Genomic DNA, 27,927 nt, shown 5'->3' with positions numbered 1-27,927 from the left:
AATAACGACTATTCGAATCCCCCCGTTTGTCAACGGTTGGAAATTCCCCTATTATCTAATGGCGTGTTATTTGAAATAAATAAGACGAGCAACAGCCGGAACAGCGAGAATTGAGACATTTCACCCCCAAAATCTAATTAGACAAATTAAATCCAAACCCGTCCCTCATATGTGCTCGCCAGCGTGACAACTTCCAAAGTCAGTTAAACGTTTGCTAAGGGATTTGGGCTCCTCGTAACGGTCGCGAGACGTCACCAGAAATTTCCCTGTCTTGGGCAATTCCGCGCTTCCAGTGCATGTCAGTCCACAGCCCGCGCGAGTGTGTGCAATGCCCCTGGCCGCGGAATGACCGGTTGTCTCGCTCTGGCATGCTGCCGTTTTCCTTTCATTTTCCATGCACTTATCCGAAGCGCGAGTCGCACCTCATTTGTGCGCTTGTGTTTGCCGCTTCTGTTCTATTCGCTGTCTTCTGCCGTTAGCATGTCCGAGGGGCGATAATCTCCGAATTGTGAACTGTGCAGCGAGTCCGTGTGTGAACGTTTTGTCGTTTAGCGTTTTCGAGCGAAATTTGAAAAAAATTCGTTTTTGAATCGAGGAAAACTCGTTTGTGTGACGGTGCCGGTGTGGAAAGCAAAGAAATCCAGACACGGATTCTGCGTCTCGACTGTCTGTTGAGTGTTTCAAGACAAATTCCGAGTTTGACGTTGGTTTCGAGTGTCCCCGTGTGCTCGTCGTTGTTGCGTTTCCTCCCTGTTTTTTTGAGAAGCGAAAAACCTGCGGAAGGACCCTAGACTTTGCTCCGCGTCTAAGTTGGAAACCGCCCGACTAGTGAAAGATCGTTCGATTTGCTCCGCAGCGTGAATTCAGAAAAGGTAAGTGCAAGGACGAGGAGTTGGGACGGCGTTCGTTGTAGTTGCAGGACAGGAACGTGGACGCCAGACAAAGGGAGGGTCTGTGCGGTCCTACGCGCGGAGTAAGGCTCGAGGATCTGGACGACGGATTCGGGGGAGGCGCTTCCCGGCCCAGACCATCCCTGGGCCGAGAACAAAGAAAGAACCCGAAAAAGCTGTGATCAATTGCGCAGACAACTTCGGGGCTCCGCTCCCGGTTATCCGGTTGCCGGTGGCGTATGTTCGCCGCCTGGAATTACAATTGTTGCGAAAATAACTCGCCTTTGTCTTTGCGTGCATGGCGCGAGCGAAACGAGTTGTTTTGCACAGTGGACAGGGCCAGAAGTCAGCGGTCGGATGGCAGACAGGCAGACAGACAGTTGGGGAAGGAAATTTGTGGAAATCTGCGCGGCTACGACGTTGCTGTCGCGCCACAGTGAGCAGCCGACGACGAACCTTTGCCTGCCTCACCAGAGTTCGAGTTCGACGGGGTGTGGGCAGCAGCGCGCCCATCGCCGAGTTGCACTTCTGTGACTGTCGCGCAGCATGTCCTGTTCCGTATGGCTTCCAACGACTGGCGCTGCCGCTATCGCCCTCCCCCGTACGATGCACCCTGGCCTCGTGAACGCCTCAGGCCCCGTGGCTATCTGCAGGTTATCTCTATAAGATTTTGCACGAAACTGCAAATAGACGAGGGCGCCTTGCCCTTCTTTTGGGGTACCGAAATCGCCTCGCCTGGAAGCGGCATTTACTGCTTTGCAAGTCATTTGACTCGTCCCGGCTTCAATTCTGACTTGGGCCTGATTCGAGTCGTCCCGAATAAATCGATTCCCAACTTTGCATGATGATTGTGCTCCCTCCCACGGGAGGAATATTTGCATGTTGACTCAGCGTGCGAACCCTTGCCATTCCTGGGGTGACGATGTTGCCTCTGTTCCTGGCTGAAGTTCTGTTAGATAAATGGTTACCATGACAGGTGGCATTGTCAGGAAGTTCAGGTTGTTTTCTGAATATTCGGAGGTGACCGGCATAGTTTGTTCCAGGATTTATTTGATTTGATATCTAGTCTGGTGTGACACTCACTATTTCCCTGACATGACCTGGGGCTGGACCATGTACAAGGGAGCTCTCGATACACCTTAGAGGGTGAGAACTGTGCCCACAAATGAAGGATGCTCTAGGCTAGAAAAAATCGAACGTGCAAAGAACACAAAAATGAATCTGCTTTTAATGTTTGAATAAATTTGCAGGAAATAGGAGGGATCCGACTGTTCCAAGATTCATCAACTTCATAAATTTTCAGGATGTGCTTCCCTTACCCTCGCCCAGGAGCGATTTATTTACATTTGCATGGTTAGGAGTCGCTTCCGACATGGAAGGAGCCATGCTTCAGCCTTCAGACCAGCGTAGCAGCTTTTCCCCGAATGTAATCTATCGAAATACTACGCACTTTCCTGATATTCTCAAATGATTCATTTAATGGCGAATTTTCCACTGTTCATGGTATAAAATTTCAAGTGATAACGAAGCACATCAACAAATTTGGGTGGGCAAACAGTTACTCAGACATCAAATGCGATAGCGGCAATGGTGTCATAAATAATGTAACCAATAGCGAAATTCTTTATACTAATTTGTGCAGTGACGGCGGCCAAAACGAATGAATGCCGGTTCATTTGCATAGTCAGTCATACTGAAGCAGCGAAAATTTACTTTTTCCGCCGCTAGCCATGGTATTAGTCTTATTTGTTCTTCACCTGATAAATAAAATTGAAATTTTTATCCAAAACACGCGAATTTTCCGGGTTAATTGAATAATTTGGTTTGCATTAGATTGTTGTCTGTAAAGCTGGCGGTTTTGAATGCGAAAATTATGCTTATTTTGGTCTTAGAAAGTAGAAGGTGGAAGCAATCTCAGATTGTTCACTAAAACTATGAATGCATGCCACATGGAATACACTTTCTTGGTCTTGTTTTCGATTGAATTTATAAAAAAGTCAGCTGACAGTTGCATATCCAAGTTATGTGGAATTTGCGAACTTCTCAAGCAAAGAGGGCGACATTTCAGACTTCATTGAATCGCATATGTTCCAGTATCGACAATTACATTGCGTTCATGATTACTAATGAGGTGATTAGATCGTAAGCTATAAACCTCTCGACTGCTAGCAATGTGTTTCAGTTTACCTCTTGACTTTCCGAGAAGCTTGCACTCTTCCTCCATCGTTCTGGGCCATGCAGCACTAGAGCGACTTATTCGTCGGCTGTCTCCAGATTGTGGATTTAATTATATCCCATAACCCGCGATTATTATTATTATTATTCTATTAACGGGAAGTCGCACTGCGCCTTTAAAGAATAATCGTGCCTTTTTACTGGGTATAGTATTTTTTAAGCTTTTGTGTGAAACAAAACCTTATTAGAATCGAGTCGATGTCTGTCCGTCTTTTTTTTATGGATGGAGGTGGAAATCTTACAAAGCCACTGCCGCACCAGGTTGCAGCAGCGTGTGGGATTCTCACTAATTGAAACCATTCCCGCTTTCTCCTTCTTCCTTCCCCGCGGAACCGCCGCAAAGCATTACTTCGCGGGGTGGACTGTGCTTTGAGCGACCAAGCCTTCTGTTCTTTGCGTCCTCCTTGCACACTTCGCTCTTCCAAGTTCCTCCTGCATTCTTTTGCTTGTGGAGTTCACCGCACACCAGTTTTCCTCCGACTTCAACATTTCCCCGATGATGTTCTGGGGGCTTAGGTTGGTTTTCAGGGAGTCTTCCAGATTCCTCCTTTCTGAGAAAAATCGAGGACAGTGGAACATAACATGCCCCGGGTCCTCAGATGTGCAATCACATTCAGGACAAAAGGGAGAATCATCCGGCCTGAATTGCTGCAGGTACTTCCTGCAATTACCATGTCCTGACAGGAATTGCGTCAGATGGTAGTTAATCTCGCCGTGTCGTTGCTGGATCCACTCCTCAATACGGGGAATCAAGGTGTGGGTCCAGCGACCCCTCTGCGAGTCATCCCACCGTTGTTGCCACTTCTCCAGTGACTCTCGCTTTGCCGCCTTTCGGTATTCTGCATTCTTTTCAGCAGGATTCATTTTCCTTTTCTCGTACAGGCAGCGTGTCTCACTTTCCAGAGTGTCGACGGAATCATTCCCGCAATAACAGCGCCACTAAGCGATAAGTCATGTTTACCCTCCTCCGATTACTCTCATACGCTAGTGCTTCCCCCCAAACTGGTGTCGTTTATAATAGTGTGGAGCGAACCACTCCGGCCACAAGTAATCTGCGATTGTATCTTGGGCCTCCAATGTTAGGCATCATCCGCGCTAATGATACGCTGGCATTTGCCGCTTTCTCACAGGCATAGTCCAGATGTCTCTTGAAATTGATTTTAGCGTCGATCATCACCCCTAGCTCTTTGATAACCGGTTTCGAAATGATGACGTGACCACCAACACGAATATTAACTGTATTCCTCTTCCCACGATTGGTAGTCAAGACCGCCTCCGTCTTTTGTTCCGCAAGGTCAAGCTGAACCATTTCCAGCCACGATATGGCGCTAATGGTTAGCGTACATTTCAACGTCTTCAGGTAGTTTCGCGACGACCACAGCTAGATGATCTGCGAAATCGACTATCGTGGCCTCCTTTCGCACGGGAAGGATGAGGACCCCATTGTATATCAGGTTCCACAAGAGAGTACCTAACACTGAGCCCTGTGGTATTTCTGCGGTGATGGTGTACTGCTTGGATCCCTCATCCGTGTCATACCAAAGTGTCCTCTCCGAAAGGTATCCGGGGGAAGCGTGCCATCACGATATCGAGCAGAAGATGCGAGCAGGTCAGTTGTGTTCACCCTGTCATCTGTCATCACCCTGTGTCATCTTCATGACCATCCTGTACGCTGTCTCCCAGCAGCTTTGGTCTGCCTCTGTGCAAAGTTCCTTGAAGCATTCTCGCTTGCTGGTCCGTATAGTTTCAAGCCTATCTCGAAGGTTCCCATATACTTGGCGTTTCTCGTCGAAGTCTGGTCTTCCTCTAGATCGTTGGCAGATCCTTTTAGCACGAAAACATGTATCCCGTAACACCGCGATCTTTTCATTCCACTAATAGTTTGAGCGCCCTTTTGCGAGAATTCGTCGCCTTGGCATTGTGGTGTCGCATGCTCTCGTTATGCATCCCATCATTTGTTCTACCTTTTCTGTAGCCACACGGCCGGGATTTTCGCCTCCCAATTGCATCTCTGTCAGTCTGTCTGTCACACCCGTTTTATTCGGAAACGGCTAAACCGATTGTCACGAAAATTGGTAGGAGCATGTGATCTGTTGTTCCCTTTACATGCAGCAAATGACGCCATTTAGTGTTAAGTTTACGGGGGGCTCCCCATACATGTGAATGGAGGGTGCAAATTTGTTTTTCACAGAATGTGGTTATGTGGGATATCAAATTAAAGGGCTCGATTAGTATTTTTCGGAATTGGTTTCATATTTGATATCGGGTGAAACATAGGGGAGTGAGGGCTCAAAATATGACCATCAAAAAGTGTAACAGGTCTCGTTCTCAGAACCGATCCAACCGAAAAATCTGAAAAAAATCGCAGTGGTGCATCTTCACGAAATCTAGGCCTCAGAATACATCCGGTTCCGATATCTGCACAAATAAACTTAAAATATTTCCACATTTTAGAAATTTACCTGGCAACCCACCTTATGTCAATTCTATTCAATTTGGTTAAGTTTGAAGAAAATCCAAATATTATTAACAAAGTTATGGGGGTGAAACTTTGCCTTGCCTTTTGTGAATTTCGGTAAGGGTGCGTTGACGTTCTTCACGGGCAACCATCTCTCTTAAGTTTTCGCTCTTACGGCGGTAGATAGCTTTGGGCTCCTTGGCAAGGAGGGCAACGGGGTCACTCCCGCGATCACCATCACAGCCGGTTTGGAGACGGTGCGATAAGCAGACGCCACTCGCAAAGCTCCCCAACTCTGCACTTGAGCAAGGCGTTTTCGATGCACCTTTTGTCAAGGGCATCAGGCCATACCTCCGCGCCATAGAGCGGAACTGACCGCGCTGCTCCCATAAGGAGACGTCTCCTAGTTCATATAGGGCCGCGACTCCAACTGCTGCTCATCTTCGAGTCGAGCATTAAACCAAGGTATTTAACCGCTGGTTTTGACTCTATAGTCAAACCGCCGATCGATATGGGTCAAGATGACTACTTCGGTTTTTTTCCAGCGCAAGGCTGAAACCGTGAGCAGTCATCCATCCGCTTACCGGTCGCATCAATATGCCAAGTCTGCTTTGCGCCTGTTCAACAGTGCGTCCGGCAACAAATGCCGCAACGTCGTCAGCATCACCGACCAGGCGCAACTCTTCATAAGAAGCATTCCAGAGGTCCGGCCCTAGGATGGATCCCTGTGCTCCTCCCGACGTGATTTCCATCCTCCTTTTACCCTCTAGCGTCTCAGAGCAGGGAGCAGTCTGTCTTTCAGATAATCCCTCAATATCCGCAAGAGATAGCTTGGCACGTGAAATGAGTTTTCTAGTGTGCCTAGCATATTTGTCCATCTTACGGAATTGAAGGCATTTCTGACATCAAGCGTTTTGAGAAGCACTATCCGTCGAGATCGGCGGCTGTCTGCCTCGGCTTGATGAACCGCATCTACGACCTAAGAGCATCCACTGTAGATCTCCCTGTTCGGAATCCGAAATCCCGGCAGCGCGGATCGCTTCAGCGAGTCTACTCCTGACGAACTTCTCGAACACTTTCCCTACACAGCGGTCGGTATGCAGACGGGACCTCCGGGTTTCCTTTACCTTACTGGCCACTTTCCAGCGACAAGGAAAAATGCCCTCCTTCAAGCAAGCGTTGAACATTTCAAGCAGCAATTCTGGCCGTTGGCGGAACACCAGTTTGTAAACTTCCGCCGGGATGTCATCAGGGCCCGGTGCCTTCTTGTTTTTCATAGTGAGAACCGCTTCTTCGAGCTCTCTCATTGTGAAAAAGGGGGCACATGCCTCCTCGTTGGCGTGCAAACGTTGTGCCAAACGGCGGAGCTTATGCCACTCCCTCCGTAGGTCGGCCATTTCTGCCGTCCACCAACTGGTTATAGTACACCTATTAACTATAGTGTCAAGCAAGCCTATAACCGTTAGGAATTTAAGTCTATTCCCAGCTTTCAAGTCTTTCAACTTGGCATCCGGTATTAAGTATTCTCCTAGGTGCCTTGACCTACTTTTGCACAAGTGCTGATTCCCCTTTTTTAAAAAGAACGTTTCCCATATGGACGAGAGCTCTGTCTTCTTGGAAATTATCTGCTGCTTTCCGTTCATAACAGATGTACCGTGAACAATTTTAAGGTTCACTGCGGAGCTCGAAGCCTACTCACTCAGCAATCCCAAGGTTATGCCGGTGTTACTAGACTTTGCAGTTATGGTCCCTCTGACTCTGTCTTTCTTCCTAGATTTGTTTGATGCGAAGAATAAGTTTTTTAATTTACCCCACCCCCAAAGGACAATACGTAATTTGTATTGATCGTTTTAAATAAACAGATACTTTGCAGATATATTTTCGGAGCAATACATTCTGTCATTCCTTTCAGGTGTTATTGCAACTAGTTTCTAGTGCTTGATTCACTAGCCGGTTTGACGTGTAATTGCGGCCCCAATTTCTCAGGAATCCTGCTCTTGAATAAGCAGCTTAATCAGTGATCATTTCATTAGATTATTTTTCTGCATATGTATAAGCAAAATTCAAGTATGGCAACAGTGACCATATTTACATGTACGTATTTTTTTTATTGCCCTTCAATTAGAGTCAATTTACGTGTATCATTACTTCACTCACACGTCCTCAAGATTTTCTCGCCCCGTATCGTTCCTATATCATTCTCTGTTTGTTCTTCTTGGAGTACATTTAAAATTGTCGTTCTTATCTTTGGGTTGAGTCCATAAAACTCCACTCCCCTAAAGCAGCGAAAAAAAAGATACGCCGACAAAATGTTTGTGGCTCCATTTATAGCCCAAGTAAGAGTACTTTCGGATTAAGATAATAATTATGACTGTAAAATTTGGCTTATGCTACCTTGCTGAGGTGTAGTTGAGTGGTAGGAAGCCAAAGAGAAATGCACGTTGTAATTATAAAACTAATTTCAGTGCTCTCGGTTTATGTTTCCTTTTAATGGTAATAAGGATAATTGAATTATAATTTGAGGCCATTTTGTGTGAGTAGCAACTGACATCTTTCTCTGTAGTTGGGACGGTTGAGGACTTTAAATTTGCTGAATATTATACTTCAGGACTGGCACGTTGGAGAATAGTATCCAAGTGTAAGACGTCTCAGATTCAGATAATGAGAACTTTTCGATCAAAAAGCTACAATCTTTATGATATTGAGTTGGGGAAAAAGAAATGTCGTATTTGTGATTGAAATTTGACGCTTATTTACCAGGTGAACTCCTAATTAATTTCCGATATTTTTGTGAATAAAACACATAATTCCAAGGGAACCGTAATAGTTATTTTATTCGAAATATTTTCCATCGCTTTCTACACATTTCTCCCACCTTTCTGGTAATTTGTGAATACCACGCCAGTAGAATTGACTGCCTTTGGAGTTGAACCATTCGGTGAGCCATTTCCGCTAATTTTCGGAGGAGTCGAAGTGCTTCTCAGAAAGTGCGTGGCTCAATAAGGCAAAAAGGTGGTAATCCGATGGGGCCAGGTCTGGTGAGTAAGCCGCATGGTTAAGCACCTCCCACTTGAGTTTTTCCAGCGTGTCGCGAACGACTTTCGACCTTTACGATGGTGCATTGTCGTGGAGCAAAATCACTTTCTTCTGTCTTCCTCGATGTTCTGGTCGGTTCTAAATCTTTCATTTGTTGTTTGTAGCGCACGGCGTTTAAAATTTCACTAGATTTCAGCAGTTCAAAGTAGGTTACACTGGTCTGGTCCCACCTCACATACACCATATACCTTTCGCCCATAACGATTTGGTCGTGCCGTCGATGTCGATGCTTCCCCGGGACTCACGATTTGTTTCGTTTAAGGTTCCTCAAGACAATCCACTTTTCGTTGCCCGTAACGATGGAGAAAAAGACTTTCTTTTGTACCGTTGAAGCAGCATTTCACACGTCACTTTGCGGTTCTCCATTTGTCTCTCGGTCAGTTCATGCGGCACCCACTTTCCACACTTCTGAATTTTTCCCATGGCACGCAGACGTTTCAAAATTGCTTGTTGTTGAATTCCCAACGTATCTGCAAGTTGTCGTTGCGTTTGCGCGCTGTCTTCATCCAATAATGCTTGCAATTCGGCATCATCAAACGATTTTGGCTTGACGGAGCGTGAGGCGTCGTTCAGGTCGAATTCTCCATTTTTGAAATGTCGAAATCAAGGGTTAATGCACGATCGCCATAAACTTCCACAAGTGAACAGTGGCTCTCGGACACTTTTTCCTTGATTGAATATGAAAAGCAATGCATGGCGCATATGCTCGAAATTCGGTACATACGCCGATATATTTGACGCGCAATAAAAACTTGCTGGAGGAACTTTTTGGGGAAACGTCAATGCAGTTTAGACACTCGACAACAACTAAAGAAAATGACAGCTATGTGCGACCAACAGCGACACAAAACATAGAACGCCTTCTATCGGAAAAAAACGGAAATTAGTTAGGAGTACACCTGGTAACATGCTTAGAATTATCCGATTTAAGTCAAATATGCGCCGTTTTGTTCACAAACTTGTTGCCATTTAGAAGGCAACTTCATTATCCCCCCTCCTCATTTACAAAAACTCAGACAGCCAGTTTTCGCAAGCCTCTTTTGAGGCCAACTTAATAGTACCAAAAGCGTTTTGCATGGACCGGAAGAGATGGTAACAACTTGGTGACAGGTCCGGACTATACGGTGTGTGCGATATGACATCCCATCTGAGCTCCCGTAGCTTCTGGCGGGTCATCAAAAAATGTGTGAGGCCGAGTGTTGTCCTGGTGGAACACAACACCATTCCGATTGACCAATTCTGGCCGCTTCTGGTCAATCGCCTGCTTCAAACGGTCGAGTTGCTCACATTAGAGGACCGAATTGAGGGTCTGGCCATAGTTGAGCAGCTCATAGTGGATGATTGCCTTCTAATCCCACCAAACACACAGCAAAACTTTCCTGGCCGTCAATCCGGGCTTGGTGACGCTTCGACCACGATCTTTTTCGCTTGAGATTGTCGTACGTGATCTAATTTTCATCACCAGTCACCATCCGCTTCAAAAGTGGGTCGAATTCATTCCGTTTCAGCAGCGCATCGCAGGCGTTGATTCGGTCCAAGAGTTTTTTTGCGTCAGCTCTTGTGGCACCCAAACATCCATCATTTTTTGGAATCCCAATCTTCTGCAAATGGTTCCAAACGGTTTTATGGTCTATACCCAGTTCCTGGCCAATTGAGCGAATGCTCACATGCCAGTCTACTTGGATGATTTCGACGATTTTATCGGTTTCTACGACGATTGACCTACCAGTACGGGGTGTATCTTCGACATCCACTACACCAGAACGAAATCGATCGAACCAACGCTGTGCTGAGCGAATCGTTACAGTATCGAGCCCATAAACTTCACAAATTTTTTCGGCCGCCTTCGTTACATTTTTACCTCTCAGGTAGTAAAAACGTAACATATGACGAATTTCTTGTTTGGTGGACTCCATCTTTGACGCGCTATAACGTAAGACTGAAACGTACGATCACAACACTGTCAAAGAGACACTTGTAGCACAGATTGTCATCTTCAAATCGCCGTATAATATGACCCGATGCGATAAGTACAACACAAATGTCGCCATCTATTGACAAAATACGATATTTCTTTTCCCCCAACCCTATATTATTATTATCCAAATTGCACTTTGTTGTAATTACCCAAATTTCACTGTTTCCTTAGTATCGTAACATTTAACCTTTGAAATTCATAATTTCCAATTGTTGAGAGTGGTTAATTGATACCCACCATCCATAGTAATTTATTCATCGAGTTTTTCTTGAAAAGTAGACCAGCTCAAGTTTTCTCACTCATGAAATTGGAGAAACTTTTACGCATGGTTTTTCGTTTTTCTTCCATCAGACTATCAACAAACCGTTCAGCTTTATTACCCTACAAGATTTATAATCGTTAAATCGCTTTCGAGATCTGCATTTGGATTTATCTCATGATTCTCATAATATCTTGCAGCAAAAGTAATCGTGTTTGATTTAATATTTATCTTTTATTGATGAGATTTGTTTTCATTTTCGCTTGATCATTATTTTGGGAGGAATTCCATTTTTTCGTCGCTTGGATGATTGCTATTTTAAATGATGGGCTTGCTTTTTTCCTGAATCATTGATCGATTTGTATTTTACAATTCTTCATAATAACGTGTTATTTGGTGGAAAATTAATTGGCGAATGAGACTGATTGCGAGTCAGGGGGATTATTTGCAATTTGTCTAGAACTGTTTTAATATTGAGAAGTGGAGAAATTCAGTTGAGTAGAATTACTGTGGGTGATAAACTTTTGTGGAATGTGGAGTTGTTTTTGGCACCAGCATTATCTCTACAGTGAAGTAAAACTAGTTTCCATTAAAGAAAGTAGATGTTCTTATAATTTAGGAGTGACAATTGACCGAATCATTATTATGGAGCAGTTGAATGCAATTTTGACATCCAGTGCTAACATCGCACAACAACCGATAGAATTCAGCCTGTCTTTTTCCAGGCTCGCCACCGTGCTTATTACCGCTTTCGATGAAGAGTGAAATTCTGTTGTAGATGACTTTCTCCATCATCTTCCTCATTGTATCCCGCAGGCGTCTCTGGAAACATTATGCTGGATCTCCCGAAGGTGTTGGCGAAAAGTCAGCTCTAGTCTCCATTGCCCGCTTCAAAACTAGATGCTATCTCAATTTGATCCTACCACTTTTTTCACAGTTCCTCTTCGGAAATTGTAGGTACCACGCACTCGTTGAGATAGACCACAGTTTGTTTTCTACTGTTTTGGTGATGAGGAAACAGTATTATCAATTTTTTTAGAAGTTGTGGACAGGTAATCTAATTTGATCTTACAGCCTTTGCATTACCACTCTGTAAGCCCTACCCGAGGGCCGGCATCTCCGCATAATTTCTTGAAGCAGTTTATTTTTTTTCGAATGGCCTCTTTTAACCCGATCTGTGGTTGCCTCTCTGCTTCTGGTTAAATCTCCTTGCCTGAAAACATGCGACTCCGCAAAGTTGCCATTGTGTTGTCCCGCCAGTAGTTGGATTTACTATTGGAGAGTAGTCGATTGGGTCATCTTTGGCATATTTTGTGACCATAACATTCAGTGATATGTCTGGCGTGAACATATCGAAAAATTCTTTTTGGAGCTTGATTCGCCCTTAATCTTCATGTAGATTGCCTGTTGGTCACTGTCAGTATAACCTTCACTAACTCGGAGAGCAACTTTTCTGACTAAACTTGCGCTTACGTATATCAGGTCCAGTGGTGTCGCATGGGTTGAAAACGAAGGGAAGCAAAATTTCTTTCTTTCCGACAGAACAAAATCTAATGGCGATTCGGGAGAGCTTCTCTAATCCGAACATGCAGAGCGCTTTTTTTGGCGGCCGTAACTGCGTCGCTATCATTGCTTTGATAAACAAGTTGGCAATCAGATGCAAAATTCTGCATAAAATTGACTACATGCTTATAGGCAGATATCCTCGGAGCGGCCACTGATACCTAAATACATGTTCATATAAATGTACCGCTGTCTATCTTTTAAAATATTTTTGAAACAGATAAACTTTTCCTTGAGTAAACACAAAACCTTATTAAAATCGGTTTAGTGTCTGTCTGTCTATCCGTCACACGCATTTTTCTCGGAGACGGTTATAGCAATTGACACCAAATTTGGTAGAAAGGTGGGAACTGAACGCTCACGCATATAGTGAGTTACATCCTTTTACGTCGAATTTAAGGGGGGGTCCCCATACATACGAAAGAGGGGTGTAAATTTTTTGTTCATCAAATATAGTCATGTGGGGTATCAAATTAAAGGTCTCGGTTAGTACTTTTCGAAGCCGATCTTAGTTTTGATATTTGTTGGAAAGGTGGAGAGTGCGGGGGGTTGAAAATGATCATTTCTTTAACGACCCATTCTTAGAAATTAACCGAAAAATTTGAAAAATGTCTGTTCCTAAAGCGCTTTTATCGACGAGATAATAATGCATTGGTTTCGTTTAGGCCGAAACTAGCGCACCGAAACCGTAAGGCACCTTCGCTCTAATGACCAGCTAATGTCCAGCGTACGCAAAACTGTATCAATTGGTGGGGTATAGCGCGTCAAACACACCTACGCGACAACGTTGGCGGTTACCTGAGATGCGTTTCAGCTCCGGACACGATTTTCTGAGATCCCTGCACTTTCTACTGTTCTACGTTGTGCCCTTGGAGCGACCTATCCGTCGGCCGTCTTGGTAGAACGGATTCCATTTAACGGCATAGTCAGCATGCAATTGTCGCTTCTCCTTAATGCATGACCTATTCACTGCCACTTCCGTCTTCCGAGCACAGTGCATACGAGTTCCATGACTATGCGCTGATCAAGCTCTTAATTTCACTTTCACTTTCCATGTGCTACTCGCATATATCAACACAGAAAGAACACTAGTAGAGAACAGTCTCATCTTGATCATGGCTGGATTTTCAAATTTTAGACAGGGCAACGAAAGCGGATTTAGCGCTGTCAATGTGTCGAGCTACGCTTCCTAAATATACAAATTGATAGGTAGGTACCTTCGATGTTCTGCCCGTTAAGACGGTCTTCTACGGTCGAACGTAATTTTTATGCATATTTTTTGCGAATTAATTGCAAAGCAACCAATGAAAATAATCTAATGAATTCTTTTTTAAGGTTTTGTGTAAAACAAAACCTTATTAAAATCGATTCAACGTCTGTCTGTCTGTCACACGCATTTTTCTCCAAAACGGCTAAACCGATTCGAACGAAATTTGGTGGACAGATGGGAACTATGAAATCCCATGCATACAGCGAGTGGCATAAATTTAGGTGGAGTTTAAAGGGGAGATTCAAAATTTTTTTTCACCGGATATAGTTGTGTAGGGTATCGAATGAAAGGTCTCGATTTGCACTTTCCGAGACTGGCATAAATTGCAAAGTGCGTGAGTAAGGAGTCAAAATGTACGCACTTGAAGTGAGACAGGACCCATTTTCGGAAACTACCCAACCTAAAAATCAGAAAAAAATCACGGTGGTGCGCCTAAATATAATCTAGGCCTCAAAATATGTATATCTGCTCAAATAAACTTGCTAATAGTATATTACTACTTTTTAGAAATTTACTGAAAAACCCCCCTTAAGTTCATCCTCGGAATTCCGAGTTTTGTACCAGCATAGGGGACAATATTGTATACATGTGCTAAATTTCATGGAAATCAGGCAATTAACGCCAAAGTTATAGCAGTTCAAACTTAGCAATTTCGCGCGAGTTTACTGCTTCCAAAGCCATGCAAATTAGATGCTGACGTCATAATTACCCGGAATAATTGACATTCGCGTGGAATATTAAAGTCACATTTATGAAGAATCTATTTATCTGCAGCCCTTTTTAAGGTTTTGTGTAGAACACTTATGTGAAATCTAATCTTCGAGAGATGTCCCATTCCGGTATCTGCTGAAAAAATTTACTAATAGTATATTATCAACTTTTAGAAATAGACTAAAAAACTCGCCTCAAGTTCATCCTAAGTGTACTAGACATAGAGGACAGCCTGGTGCATACACATGCCAGGTTTCATGAAAATTCAACTATTAGCGGGAAAGTTATAGCGGTTCAAACTTATCAATTTCGTGCTAATTAACAGCATCCTAAGACATACAAATAAGATGCTGACGTCATAATTAACGAGAATAATTGAAATTCCAGTGAAATATTAAAATTCCATTCAAGAAGAATCTAATTCTCCCTAGGCCTTTTTTATATTTGATGTTGGTTAAATTGTTGTCATTGGCTAATAACATTAAACTCAGAGCGTGAAGCGTATGAGGTTGACCATTATCAACACAGGGCTCCTTCCATCAAATGATTTATTTAAATCGCTTTCTAGAAAATGGAGGGCAATGGAATTTTTAGCTATATTACACGGAGCTGTCCTGCACTCGTCGCTCCTCATATCTTTTTCTTCAGCCTTCAGTTCACAAGCGGGGTCGGCTCGTGATGATCGGTTTCGTCATTTTATTTTATCAAATGCCTGATCAGGATGTAATCGCGAGACCTTCAAATCCTGATCCAGCGTATCAAGCCACCATTGTTATGGCCGGCTTTTTGGTTGCTTACCATTGCTTTCGATGTTCTGATCAATATTGGTTGTTGAATTCTCGTTAGCGTGAATTACGTGACCACACCATGGAAAACGTCTCTCTTGCAGTTTTTCCACGATCGATGCAAACCCATATCGATCGCGGATATTCTCATTTCAGACGTAATCAAAACGTGTCACGCCACCAGTGCAATGCAACATCTTCGTCCCCATTACCGCAAGACGCCGTTCATTGTCCTTTATAGTCGGCCAACACTCAGAACTATAGAGAGTGGCAGACGGATGACATTGGAGTAAATTGTAGATTTGGGGCGTGCGCTGACACGTCGATCACAAAGAACACCAGTTGGGGAATGCCACTTCATCCAGGTTGCATTAATGCGTGAAACAATTTCATTACGCAGTTCCCCATTGGCTGATAGCATTGACTCGAGATATTTAAATCGCTGAGTTCTGGCAATGGCAGTAACCTGCCCTTCGAGATACTTAAATCGCTCAGTTCTGGCAATGGCAGTAACCTGCTCAGAATTGAACGATTTCAATATCTCGGGTCAATGCTATCAGCCAATAGAGAACTACGTTATGCTCCTCACATAGGGAAACACAAAATCTTTTATACCTGAAGCGTCAAACTTCCGGTTTCCCGACTTGTTTAATAAATTTTTATGTTTTGACTTTTCAAAAAATATTTTTGAAAAATACCCATCGTTTCTCTTATGTCGTTGAAACGTCCTTATTATAGTCCTTGCCAAAATGACATGGGCGACTTTGTGGCACCTGAACGGGGGGGGGGGGGGATTTTATCTATCCGAAATCAAAAAAAATTAAATTTATTTATAATAAGTGTTCCGTTGGCTCTGCTTTTCCGAGCGGAATGTTTATTATTGACGTCGGATACCAGTCGACTCAGCTGTGAATGAGTACCTGAGTCGAATCAGGGTAATAATCTCGGGCGAGCGCAATGTTGACCACATTGCCTCCTATAGGGAACTGCAATCCTGTAGTGTTTCGTTACGGTCTTGAATGAAGTGCTCTAACATACTTCAAGGCCCTGATCCAATATGGATTGTTGCGCCAATGATTATTATAGTAAAAAACATGATTGAAACTTAGGATTCAATCTTCAATGCCAGGGCAGTAGAGTTCTTCTTCATCAGAAAATGTTCTCGGTTGGCCGCATTTTTTCTCTCCGTTGAATCCGGCCCCTTTTTGCAGCATGGACTGACCCTACGCTCGGAACGGTCGGTGCGTTTCTCGTCTACCAAAGTAATCCCCAACACGCCCATGACTTTGAAAATGGACAAAAGTCCTTCGTTTAAGATCATTGCTGCTAAGTGCAATTTGAACCACCCGTTTGCCCGAGTGCAAGTGCTTTGGAGCTGAAATCTAAATACAGCTTTTGACGGATTCGTGGCTGTTTTGAGTGTGCGATTTGTTGAAAAAACGACGATAGAAGACTCCCTTAATGCTTATGGACAAGGTCCATGACCGAATGATAGAGTAAGCAGATGTCATTAGCGTAATCGAGGTGTTCTAGGAAAGATGTCATCGTCCATTGAGTTCCTCCACGTCCTGCACACAAAGCAGCATGAAAAACGTCATCGATGCGTTCCACGAGTATTTTAGTTTTGATCTTTGCGACGGCAAGGAACATGCCGATACACCCCAATACGGTCCCAGCATTATCTTTACGGTCGGTAAGACCGTGTTTCCCTATCACATGTCCGAGCAAGGTGATGTCAAATCGCTTCTTGGCATTCAGATAACCCATCACGCTCACAATGTCATATTTAGGAGCCTCCCCTCAACTGAGTGTAATTGCTCGTAGAAAAGCATCCTTTATTATTCTAAAGTTTTCGTTGTGCATAGCATTGCACAATTGTGATGCTCCCTAACTGAGCAGTCTGTCAGAAATTGGTTCCCAGTCAAGAGAGAGCGCGACTTACGTCCCGTTGATGCGTCACGTAAATCAAAAACGGATCCGTAGTATGGATGACTGCCGCTTTTGACAATGTCGGCGTTAGTTTTCCAACTGCGTCGGTGGACGACCTTATCCTGGCAGTAGAGAGAAATGAAACCAAAGGATACAGTTATGGACTCTACAGAAACTGCAATGGGTTGTCTATTTCTTTTTTGATACTTTGGGTTAAAAAGTTAGTAGAAAAGGTTCTTACCTGTCATTTGTTTACTTTCACTAAAAACTTTGACTTGACAAATGACACTGTAAAATCAAGCAATTCAATATGGAAACCTTCTCACATTACATTGCATATTTGTCATGTGTAGTGTGCATGCATGAAAAACAGGCCCCAAGAAAGCCTCAGACGAACTTGCCGATCTTTATTATCATTAAGAAAACATCTCCCACTTTCCTCTACAAATAAAACAAACAATAATTGCCCAAACTTCCCATATAAATCACAAAAATCTATTGGCCATCGATAAGTATCGACAAAATCAAAACTTCAATTTTTCATTTCAGAATAATTCAAAACATTCCAGGCATCATTTGTGCTCAGTTTTTGGTCTCCCAACTCATTTACCCACAACAATTATTCATTCTTTTATCGCTAGTTTGTATTCTTGAGTCGCGCATCTTTTTGCTATTTATAAATACACTCTCGAGTCAATAGATTTTTGTCTGACTATTTTTTCGCGATAATGTGACTTGCTGACAACGAAATATTCCATAGAGTAATGCTAACAAGCGAATGGTGGTGTAGCGGCTTGGAATGTAAATAATATAAATATTTATTTCATTTGGACTTTTGTTTTCATCGAAATGCGATTCGCCGCAAGAATAATCAAAAGGGTCATTGTGATTCTTCTGATAAAGAGACCTTGAAAGTATCTGAGTTCAGAGATTGTGACGGGCTGGAAATTAATAGTGAATGCAGTTGTTTAAGAAGGCAATGTATGATAAGAAGTTCTTTTGTGTGAATTAGTGATTAATCCCGATCTGAAATTGACTATCGCCACTATCTCTATTCACACTTCATTTATCAATCTGGCTAGACTGGTTTTTAGGAAATAAATCAAACAGAACAGCTAGATACTCCATTATATTTGAAAGAGCTTTGGTTAGATCGATATTCTAAATGAAACGATATCCTTAACGAATTATTAGCTCAATGAACCTTTGGTTCGAAAATATGCATCGTCGGATATTAACTCTAGTCAAGAGAGTAACGTAGGACTGAAATTACCTGGTAAATTCTGACGCTAGGCCAACTCCATCAAAACTGCCAATTTCACAGAGGCCGAAATCATTCTTAAACCAACTGATTGATGTGTCACGACACATCTTTTTATTAAAGAAATGGAAGACCAGAACAGATAAGTCCGCCAGTGGCAGATTAGAAAAATACGATGTAGCTCTTAGTTCAGATCGTCCAACAAAACATTCAACAACTTTAAAGACTACTAGGAAAGACAGCGTGGAATTTGAAGTGAAGCCAAAGCAGTCGAATAGGACAGGACCTCTTCATAAAAAGGTACAGGAGCTGTCTATCAAATGTTGTAAAAAATGAGACATTCTTGTAAAACATATCGGATTCCAAACGTAAACAAGTTAGAAACTGGAAGCTCGGCGCTTCAGGCATAAAAGTCTTTGTTGATTTTTTATTTAAGAATATTTGAGTATATTTGTAATCCAGACCTTATTAGCGAGTCGAGTGTGTTCAATCTGTTAAGGCATTCCGAAACCTACCACGCTGTCTTATTATTCCAATGTGTTTCAAACTTCTAATTATAGTGAAACCTCATAGTCATTTTAAGACTTGCGGTTCATCAGACGCTGCCTCACCTCTGCCCTGGGAGCGAAGTGGTTACAAGGTGGTATTTGCTCCCTTTTATTAATTCAAAAACACGTCATTTGTATGAATTATAACGAACATAAATTGGCCTTGTAAAATGTTTAGGCCTAAGCCGGCGAGGCTAAAATAAAATTTTGTTTGAGAATTAAGAATTTTGTTTTAGCCTCGGCCGTACCACCTTGTATCCACTTCGGTCACGCTGCTCCCCGGGTAGAGGTAAGGCAGCCTCTGATGAGTTGCCTCTGCTCTGGACGAAACCGCAAGTCTTAAATTTTGCATCTTGGGTGCTTGCCAAAAAACGAGGGTTCCGTGGACTACAACCGCGAAAGCATGTTGCTTTCCAACTGGTCCGGAATCCTCAATTCTTAAACAAAATTTTTCTCATAGTCATTTTATTCCTTGGTATCATTTTTAGGTTTCCTGGAGAAGAGCCACTACACCATATATTATAGCGGCCATCCAGTAAACCATGTGCTCGGAGTAGGTTTCTTAGTCAGCTAAAAAATGAAACCTGTTGTTATCGGCTTTGAAAACATAGGCGAACTCTGCGCTTGCGAGGCAAGTTTAGAAATATAAGCCTCATAAACGTTCACGCCCCTACGGAGGAGACTGCAGAGTCGGAGAAGGATACCTTCTACGAGGCAGTTCAGCGGACTCTCGAAGCCTGTCCCAAATATGATATCAAAATCATACTTGGAGATTTCAACAGTCAAGTAGGGACGGAGTCCGTATTTAGGAGATACGTCGGCTCCCATATCTTACATAGGGATGCCAATGATAACGGACTCCGGATTATTCAATTAGTAGTATCGCACGAAATGGTTGTTGGAAGTACCTGGTTTGCTTGGAAAGCGGTCCACAAACATACGTGGGCCTCTCCAGACGGCACCACTTTCAATCAAACTGACCACGTGCTGATAGAACGCCGCCATCTCTTAGCCTCGATGAATGAATGTCCAGAACATATAGGGGGCCAACATAGACTCGGACCACTCGTTGGCATAGTGCTCCGAGCTGGAATTACGACACCACATACAATCCCCTCTGGCAATCAGATGAGAGTGAATACTGAAGCCATTCACAACACGGACATCCGCAACATCTATAAGGGCGGAATGGATGCCGCAATAACCGCAGTCAACAGAGATCCTGGAGATGAAGCATCAACAAATGATTTTCACAATCACTTGAAGAATGTTATCATTGATACGGACACAAAGATACTTGGCCCCAGCCGCAAAAAGCGTCGGAACGGCTGGTTTGACGATGAATGTAAGCTAGCTACGGAATGGAAGAATGCCGCATACTGAGTAATGTTACATTCTCAAAGAACGCAGGCACGCGCAGAGACTTATCACGAACTCCGTCTAGCGGAGAAACGACTTCACAGACGAAAAAAGGAAGCCTGGGAGAACCAACAAGTCTGTGAACTAGAAAAGTACAGGGAGCAACAGCACCAGGCAGGATGAAGCCTTACACACCTCGATGCTTATCTTGCCGAGATAAAGAGGGAAATCTGATTTCCGACAGAATGGGCTTATTGGAGCGATGGGTTGAGTACTTTGATGAACTACTGAACAACCAGAACATCGGCGAGTTGGAGGTCCCGTCAACTGAATACAACGGACAAATACTGCTACCACCACGTATAGGAGAAACAGTCCGTGCAATTCATCGGCTTAAAAATCATAAGTCATCAGGAGCCGAAGGAATTACAGACGAATTGGTTTAAGTATGGAGACGAACAATTACATCAAGTCGTTCATCAACTTTTCTCAAGGTATGGGACAGCGAATCAATGCCTCACGATTGGAAAAGAGGCATTATCTGTTTCATACATAAAAAGGGAGATATGACACAGTGCAGCAATTATAGAGGTATCACGTTGCTGAGTACTATCTATAAGATATTCTCCACTGTCTTGCTAGGCCGGATAGCCCCATACGCCCAGAACATCATTGACCCATACCAAAGAGGCTTCACTCTACGCAAATCAGCAACAGATCAGATTTTCTCTGTGTGGCAAGCGATGGAAAAACTGTTGGATGGTAAAGCGATGGGTAAAACTGTACACGGCCATGAGAGAATTCGGTATCCCGACGAAATTGCTAAGACTGGCTAGGATGATCCTGACCAATATGCAAGGCCATGAAAGGCCTGGGGGTTTAACGTGAGTACCTGCCATGTAGGCATAATCCCACGGTCCTCTTCGGACACGGATTGATTTTGGGATCACAATTAGAGCCCCGCCATGCAAGCACAGCGGTTCTGGTTTATACTGAGTGCAGGTTCAGCATTCATACCAGTGGATGCGAGGCTCATCTAACACCTCTGCCGCAACTAAGGGGTACGGCACCCGAGTTGTACAGCGCTTGAGCTCCGAGGAGCTCTGCCCGCGATGTAGGCATAACCACAACCACCATGAAACTCCCACTAGGGGGCCAACCGCAAATAACCGGGCCGAGAACACATCCTCCAGGAATTCTCCTGGAGCATATGCTTTCAGAAGGCCGTCCCGTTCCCATGGTACCAGATAACCTCCGGTGAGGCTTCGTGGCACAAGCCACTTCAGATGAATCCCTTGCAGACTCGGGTCTTATCGCCCTCCTCGAGTACGTGGGGACGGAAAATATGCGAGGCCAGATAAATGCAGCAGGATCACTCTCAAGACAACAACGGGATAGGAGAATACAACTTTGAGACCGTTGGTAATTCTCCTACCTATTGTCGAAAGTTACAACCGATAACATTGAAGTAATAAAAACTTGTTGTTTCTTTTCCGTTGGTGTGGGTATTTTATTCTTGCAAATACCGATATTTCGGGAACCACTTGTTCCATTCATCAGTGCAAACAAGTTTGCAAGTGTGGCAACAGCTACGACGATGAAATCCGCGCACGGTTGTTGGCAACGAAGAGAACCTATTTCAGCTTCCAAAAACTTCTGCTCGAAACGTCCTCACCATAGGGTCAAAGCTCTTACTGTACAAGGCCATGATCTTGCCAGTCCTCATGTATTCCTCGGAAACTTGGTTTCTTAGCAAGAAAAATTGGAATTCTTGGCCGGGTTCAAGAGAAGAATCCTCCGAATAATTGTTGGCCCCCTACATGAGGATGGACGATTCCGCAGCCTACATAACGACGAAATCTATGAGCGATACCACGACCGTCAGGTTGCGGATAAAATCCGTCTCAATAGGTTACGATGGGCGGGGTCACTTAATCCGTATGGATGGGGATGATCCAGGCGACAAAGTCTGTTAGGGCAATATCTATGGTAGAAAAAGAAGACAAGGCAGACCCTGCCTGAGATAGGGCGATGGCGTAGGTCAGGACGCCAGACAGCTTTTAGAGATATCGAATTGGTGGACTTCGACGCAAAACTGGGATGTCTGGAGTTCCTTATTAAGATAGACCTAGGCCGGATACCGGTTGTTGCGCCGTTGATGATGATGATGAATGAACCACGTGGTCAACAAAGTAGCAGTGCTGATGCCGATTTCTACGAGCAAAGGCTGAACGGAATACGTCGACAACTTTACAATGCCTTGCTGAGACCTGTAATGTATAAAAACCAACCATAAGTCGCGGCTTCAAAATTGAAAAAGTGAAAAAATTCAATCGACATGAATTAAAAGAAACAAATTGCGCAAATTTGAGGTGGCCTCTTCATTGCTGATGTGACATAATAAGGAATTGCTTTTGAAGAGAATTGTGACTTGTGATGAAAAATGGATTCTGTGCGACAATAGGAGACATTCAAGACAGTGGTTGGATCGCGGAGAAGCTCCCAGGCACCAAGCAAGAGGCGGACTGCATCCTAAGGTCATGGTGACTGTTTGGTGGATTTCTGAAGGCGCCATTCACTATTCCTTTCCTGAATCCTGGCGAAGTGATAACTACGGAGTTTGACCCTGCAAAGCTACAGGAGTGGCAGGCTTTTCCCCAGGAAACCAGCCCTATCCAACCCCCAACCTGGAGGACCAGTTGGTAGAATTTGTCTTGTTTTTAGTCGTGGGAGACTCACCTTCATTCTTCTCGGTCTGTAGTTTTTTATTAAGAAAGAAAGAACTCCCAGCGATCACCGCGTGGATGGGGTTTGTTAGTAGAGCTGTTGGGGTTTGTTCAGCGTGTTTTTTTTTGAGAGGTTTTATGATCCATTGTGTATACCAATTCGTTTTTGCGCCCTGGGAGCTATACTACCCTTCGACCCCCGGGTTGTGCTCACCGAGAAACAATTCGAATTCGGATCAAACACCATAAATTGCTGGGATTGTTCGGTGAACTGACGCGGGGTTTGTTGGATTGGATACGGTTGTTTCATGATGAGGGGGTCGTATTTGGCGTTCCCTCCCAGCCATAATTGGGCAAAGTCATGGCACTTGTGATAGTAGGTGGGGTGATCGCTTGCCTCGCAGTTGACGTATTAGGAACTTTTGTCCGGCTTTTTTGACCAATCAGCAGGCCCGACTGCCACGCTCATACTCTTTATTTTGTCGTCTCATATGTTTTGGACATTTCGGTCTACTAAAAAGTTTTTTGACGTTTAGTACTTCGGCTTGCTTCAGGGGCTAATTATGAAATTTTGTGGGGTGGGGGTGCTTAGGACTGATAATATTCCTGATTGAAGTCCTTGCATATTTTAAGAAGTACCCCAGGTTTGCCCAATGAGGATTCGGCTGGCGGTTCCAAGATCTTCGTGATCTTGGTGAAATTCATTAAGGATACTCTTCATAATGATTTACCTATTAATCTGTCAGTTTTTCAATCATATTCTTGTGGGTCTGGTTAAGTTTTATTTATATATCGAGTTTGATATTTTACGGACGCTCTAACGAATGTATTTTTTTTTTCTCCTTGCAGGTAATTGATTCATATCGGTCGCGGCTTAGAAATTTTGTTCTAAAGCAACAAGAGTATGTAGGTGAAACGGTTTTTTGCTAAAAAAAAAGCCAAATTTCCATAAAATTCCTAATGTGGATTTTGCGTTTGCGCAACGCTCAGGTTTTGGAGTTAACTGTAGAACCATTTACGTAACAGGGGACCATGAAAATATAGATCACAGAGTGATGCCTCACACAGAAAGTTTTGACATATCTAAGTATCTGCCGAATTTATATCTAACGTCTCCAATATTAAAGTTAATCCACAAAGAAGCTATTTACGATTCAAGTCACATGCGTTTTCGACATAGACTTCTAGATCAACCCGGGTAAACACGAACATCAGATCCATACGGCTTGAAATAGCATTCACTATTCACTAATCACCATTATAATGTTGCAACTACTAACAGCTTCCCATTTGCAGAAAGTTTGATTGGACCAGCGAACAACCTGGTGAGGGGGGCTAATAGCCTGTACCTTGGTTTGGATTTCTGAAGGTAGAGAAAAAGCAAGAAAACATTTTCAGACATTACCGGCACAATCAACATTACCGTCATTAACATTAGATTGAGGAATATTTACCACTAAAACAGTGTCATTAGCACAATAACTGTAAGTCAATTATTGTATTTGAAAGTCATGTCATAACCGTTTTTCGTTACTCTCCTTCATGGAAAAATTGCTATTTACTCCCAACTTTATCTGATTTGGGGGTTAGATTTTGTGGGTCGTTTAATTGGGTTTATGTGAGAGATTTGTCTTACACCGACGACTATTTCTTTAAAACTCATTTTTCTTAGACGTTCTAATATTTTGATGTCTAATAAGTTTGAAAGCAACAAATGACAACTTGTCTAAAAGACATTAAAACTAATCCCAAGCAATATGCTTCCCATTTTATGAACTTCAAATGTGAGTTTGAAATACTTCCAGCATTTTTTTTGCCTCTGATATACGATATCCCTCAACAAGACTTCTGTTTTAGAAGATAAAGATCAAACTGAGTTACAAGAAACAGCTATCAAATATCACTTAAAATTCTATAAACAAGAAACCAACGCGAACCGATAGAAGAACAATTGAAAGCCTATCGAATTGCTTCTGTTTCTTTGGGAATGATGAGAATATATAGAGGAAGGGTGGGACTAATGGACCTCGGAAGCAATAAAAGAAATTATTAACTTCAGTGTTTTATGCGCTTAACTTCGAGGAGGTAGACTACCTGAAAACTCTGAGAAGGGTTCCTCCATTCTCCCGCAACTCCTCAGATCTACATGTGAATAGTTTTAGAAAAGTTACAAAGTAACGAAAAGTTCTCTTTAAACAAAACATAAAATGCGTAAAATTCAACCACAAATTTGCTGAGCATTTTTTTCTGGAGAAAGCTTAAGAAGAAACAAATGGAAGCTACGAACAGAAGCCACCAGTCAACAGATTAAAACGCCGCCATGGAATCGACGCGTGAGCATAGAGATACGTTATAACAGGACCATACATTCAGATACAATCATGGAACACATTTTGACGCGTCATTTCAGACGCGACTGAGTGATTCGAATGAGGCTGTTCATACATATGAGTGGCTAATTAAATAATAACTAAGTGATAAAAATTCCGATTACTAAGAAAGAGTTCTTATAGACTTAATTATTGCTTGGATGTGAATTTTTGGTGACAAGTGGGTAATCTGTCATATACTCATCGGGAAACTTTTAATTATTCGGAAAATGGATGAGTTTGTAATAAATTTTCCCCGCATTAAGTGGAAGATAGAAGATGGTAAACAATTCCTCTGGGAATAAATGTATTCTAAACAATTCCTTTAAGTTATATTTAGGACTGGAGGATTGGGCTCGACTGAAACGATCTGAAAACATTTTTTATGACTTTCGTCCTTTATGTTATGAATTGGCCAGAATAATTTGCAAAAATGATTCAACCTTGGGGCAGCTTTTTGCTGCTCAGGTTTTGTGTGAAACAAAACCTATTAGAATCGAGTCGGTGTCTGTCTGTCCGTCTGTCTTTTTTTAAATTTTTTTATGGATGGAGGTGGAAATTTTACAAAGACACAGCCGCGCCAAGTTGCAGCAGATGCGTCTCACCCACTAAAACCACCCCCACTTTCTCCTTCCTTTCCTACGGAACCGCCGTAAAGCATTACTTCGCGGGGTGGACTGCACTTTAAGCGACCAAACCTTCCGTTCTTCCAAGTTCCTCCTGTATTCTTTTGATTGCAGAGTTCACCGCACAACAGTTTCCCTACGACTTCAATATTTGGCCGACGATGTTCTGCGGGCTTAGGTTGTTTTCTGGGAACCTTCCAGACTCCTCTTTTCTGAGAAAAATCGTGGGACAGTGGAACATAACATGCTTCAGGTCTCAGGTGTGCAACCACATTCAGGGCAAAGGGAGTAACCACCATGTCCTGACAGGAATTGTGTCAAATGGTAGTTAATCTCGCCGTGTCATCACTGGATTCACTCCTCAAAACGGGGAATCAAAGTGGTGGGTCCAGCGACCCTTCTGCGAGTTGTCCCACCGTTGCTGTCCCTTCTCCTTGCTGGCTTTCGGTATTTTGCATCCTTTTCAGGAGGATTCATTCTTGTACAGACAGCGCATTCCCGCAATAACACACGCTGCCTCGCCTGCCTATTATTCTGAACGCGCTGCACACCCCTTAGCGCCACTAAGCGGTAGTCATATTACCCTCCTCCAATTATTCTCACACGTTAGTGGTTCCTCCCAATAGGAGCCGCGTAGAAATAGTGTGGAGCGACTCACTCCGGTCAAAAGTAATTTGCGACTGTATCTTGGACCTCCAATATTAGGCATCATCCGTGCGAATGATATGCTGGTATTTGTCGCTTTCCTCACAGCATAGTCCAGATGCACCTTGAAATTGATTTTAGCGTCAATCGTCATCCCGAGTTATTTGATAACCGGTTTCGAAATGATGACGTGACCACCAACACGAATATAACTATATTCCTCTTCCTACGATTGGTAATCAAGACCGCCTCCGTCTTTTGTTACGCAAGGTCAAGCTGAACCATTTTCAACCACGCTTTTATGGCGCTAATGGTTTCGTTAGGGTACATTTCAAGGTCTTCACGTTGTTTCGCGGCGACAACCATAGCTAGATCATCTGCGAAATCGACTATCGTGGCCTACTTTGGTACGGGAAGGACAAGGAATCCATTGTACATGACGTTCCACAGGAGAGGATCCAACACTGAGCCCTGTGGTACTCCTGCGGTGACGGTGTACTGTTTGGGGCCCTCATCCGTGTCGTACTAAAGTGTCCTCTCCGAAAGGTAACTGTCGAGGAGCTTAGTCAAAAAACTGGGGACACCCGTTTTAGCCAGTGAGTTTTTATCCACTCCCGATGTGTGGAATTGAACGCATTTTTATGGTCCAACGTCACCACGGCACAGCTTGACGAAATCCAAATTTTCGCTCCTATAGTCCATCCTTATATTCAAGGATAGGGACCAGTCTGTTGTAGATGACCCTTTCGAGGCATCTTTCCTGCCGTGTCGATAAGGAAAATCGGTCACTATGGTGATGGGTGTCCGGGGTGCTTATTCGGCTTCGGGACCAAACTAATTTTTGCCTCTCCACCGATCGGGGAAAACTCCTTCTATCATGCATGTTTCAAAAACGCTGATAATCAGTCGGGTTTGGTCTTAACAGCGAGTTTAAGAGGTCTATTGGGAACAGCATCCAGATCGGGGCTTTGTTATCACCAATTCTCCGGCAAATTTGTGTAAGTTCCTCCTCAGTTACCGCAGGTATAGTGTAGACGTCTAATGCTTGCATGTGCTGCTTGCGTTTCCCCTTTATCCGGGGGAAAGAGCGCCATCACGATATCGAGCAGAAGATGCGACTAGGTCAGTTGTGGTGCTCGCCCTCTCATCCTCTTCATAACCATCCTGTACGCTGTTCCCCAGAGCTTTGGTCTGCCTCTGCGCAAAGTTCCTTGAAGCA

The 27,927-nt window shown here is 43.5% G+C and overlaps 1 protein-coding gene across 1 annotated transcript in view; it reads left to right on the top strand.

The window, feature by feature from the left end:
• The first annotated feature begins 410 nt into the window (after positions 1-410).
• Positions 411-27,927, top strand: part of LOC119661781 (A-kinase anchor protein 200) — a 228,171-nt gene continuing 200,654 nt past the window's right edge. The window contains exon 1 of the mRNA XM_038071257.1: positions 411-872. The gene's annotated coding sequence lies outside the window, so the exon portion shown is untranslated. The remainder of the gene's footprint in view (positions 873-27,927) is intronic.

The sequence above is a fragment of the Hermetia illucens genome, chromosome 1, assembly GCF_905115235.1.
Source record: "Hermetia illucens chromosome 1, iHerIll2.2.curated.20191125, whole genome shotgun sequence".
NCBI classification, from domain to species: Eukaryota; Metazoa; Arthropoda; class Insecta; order Diptera; family Stratiomyidae; genus Hermetia; species Hermetia illucens.
Note: the sequence above shows the minus strand (reverse complement) of the source record. Positions and strands in the feature narration are given on the sequence as shown.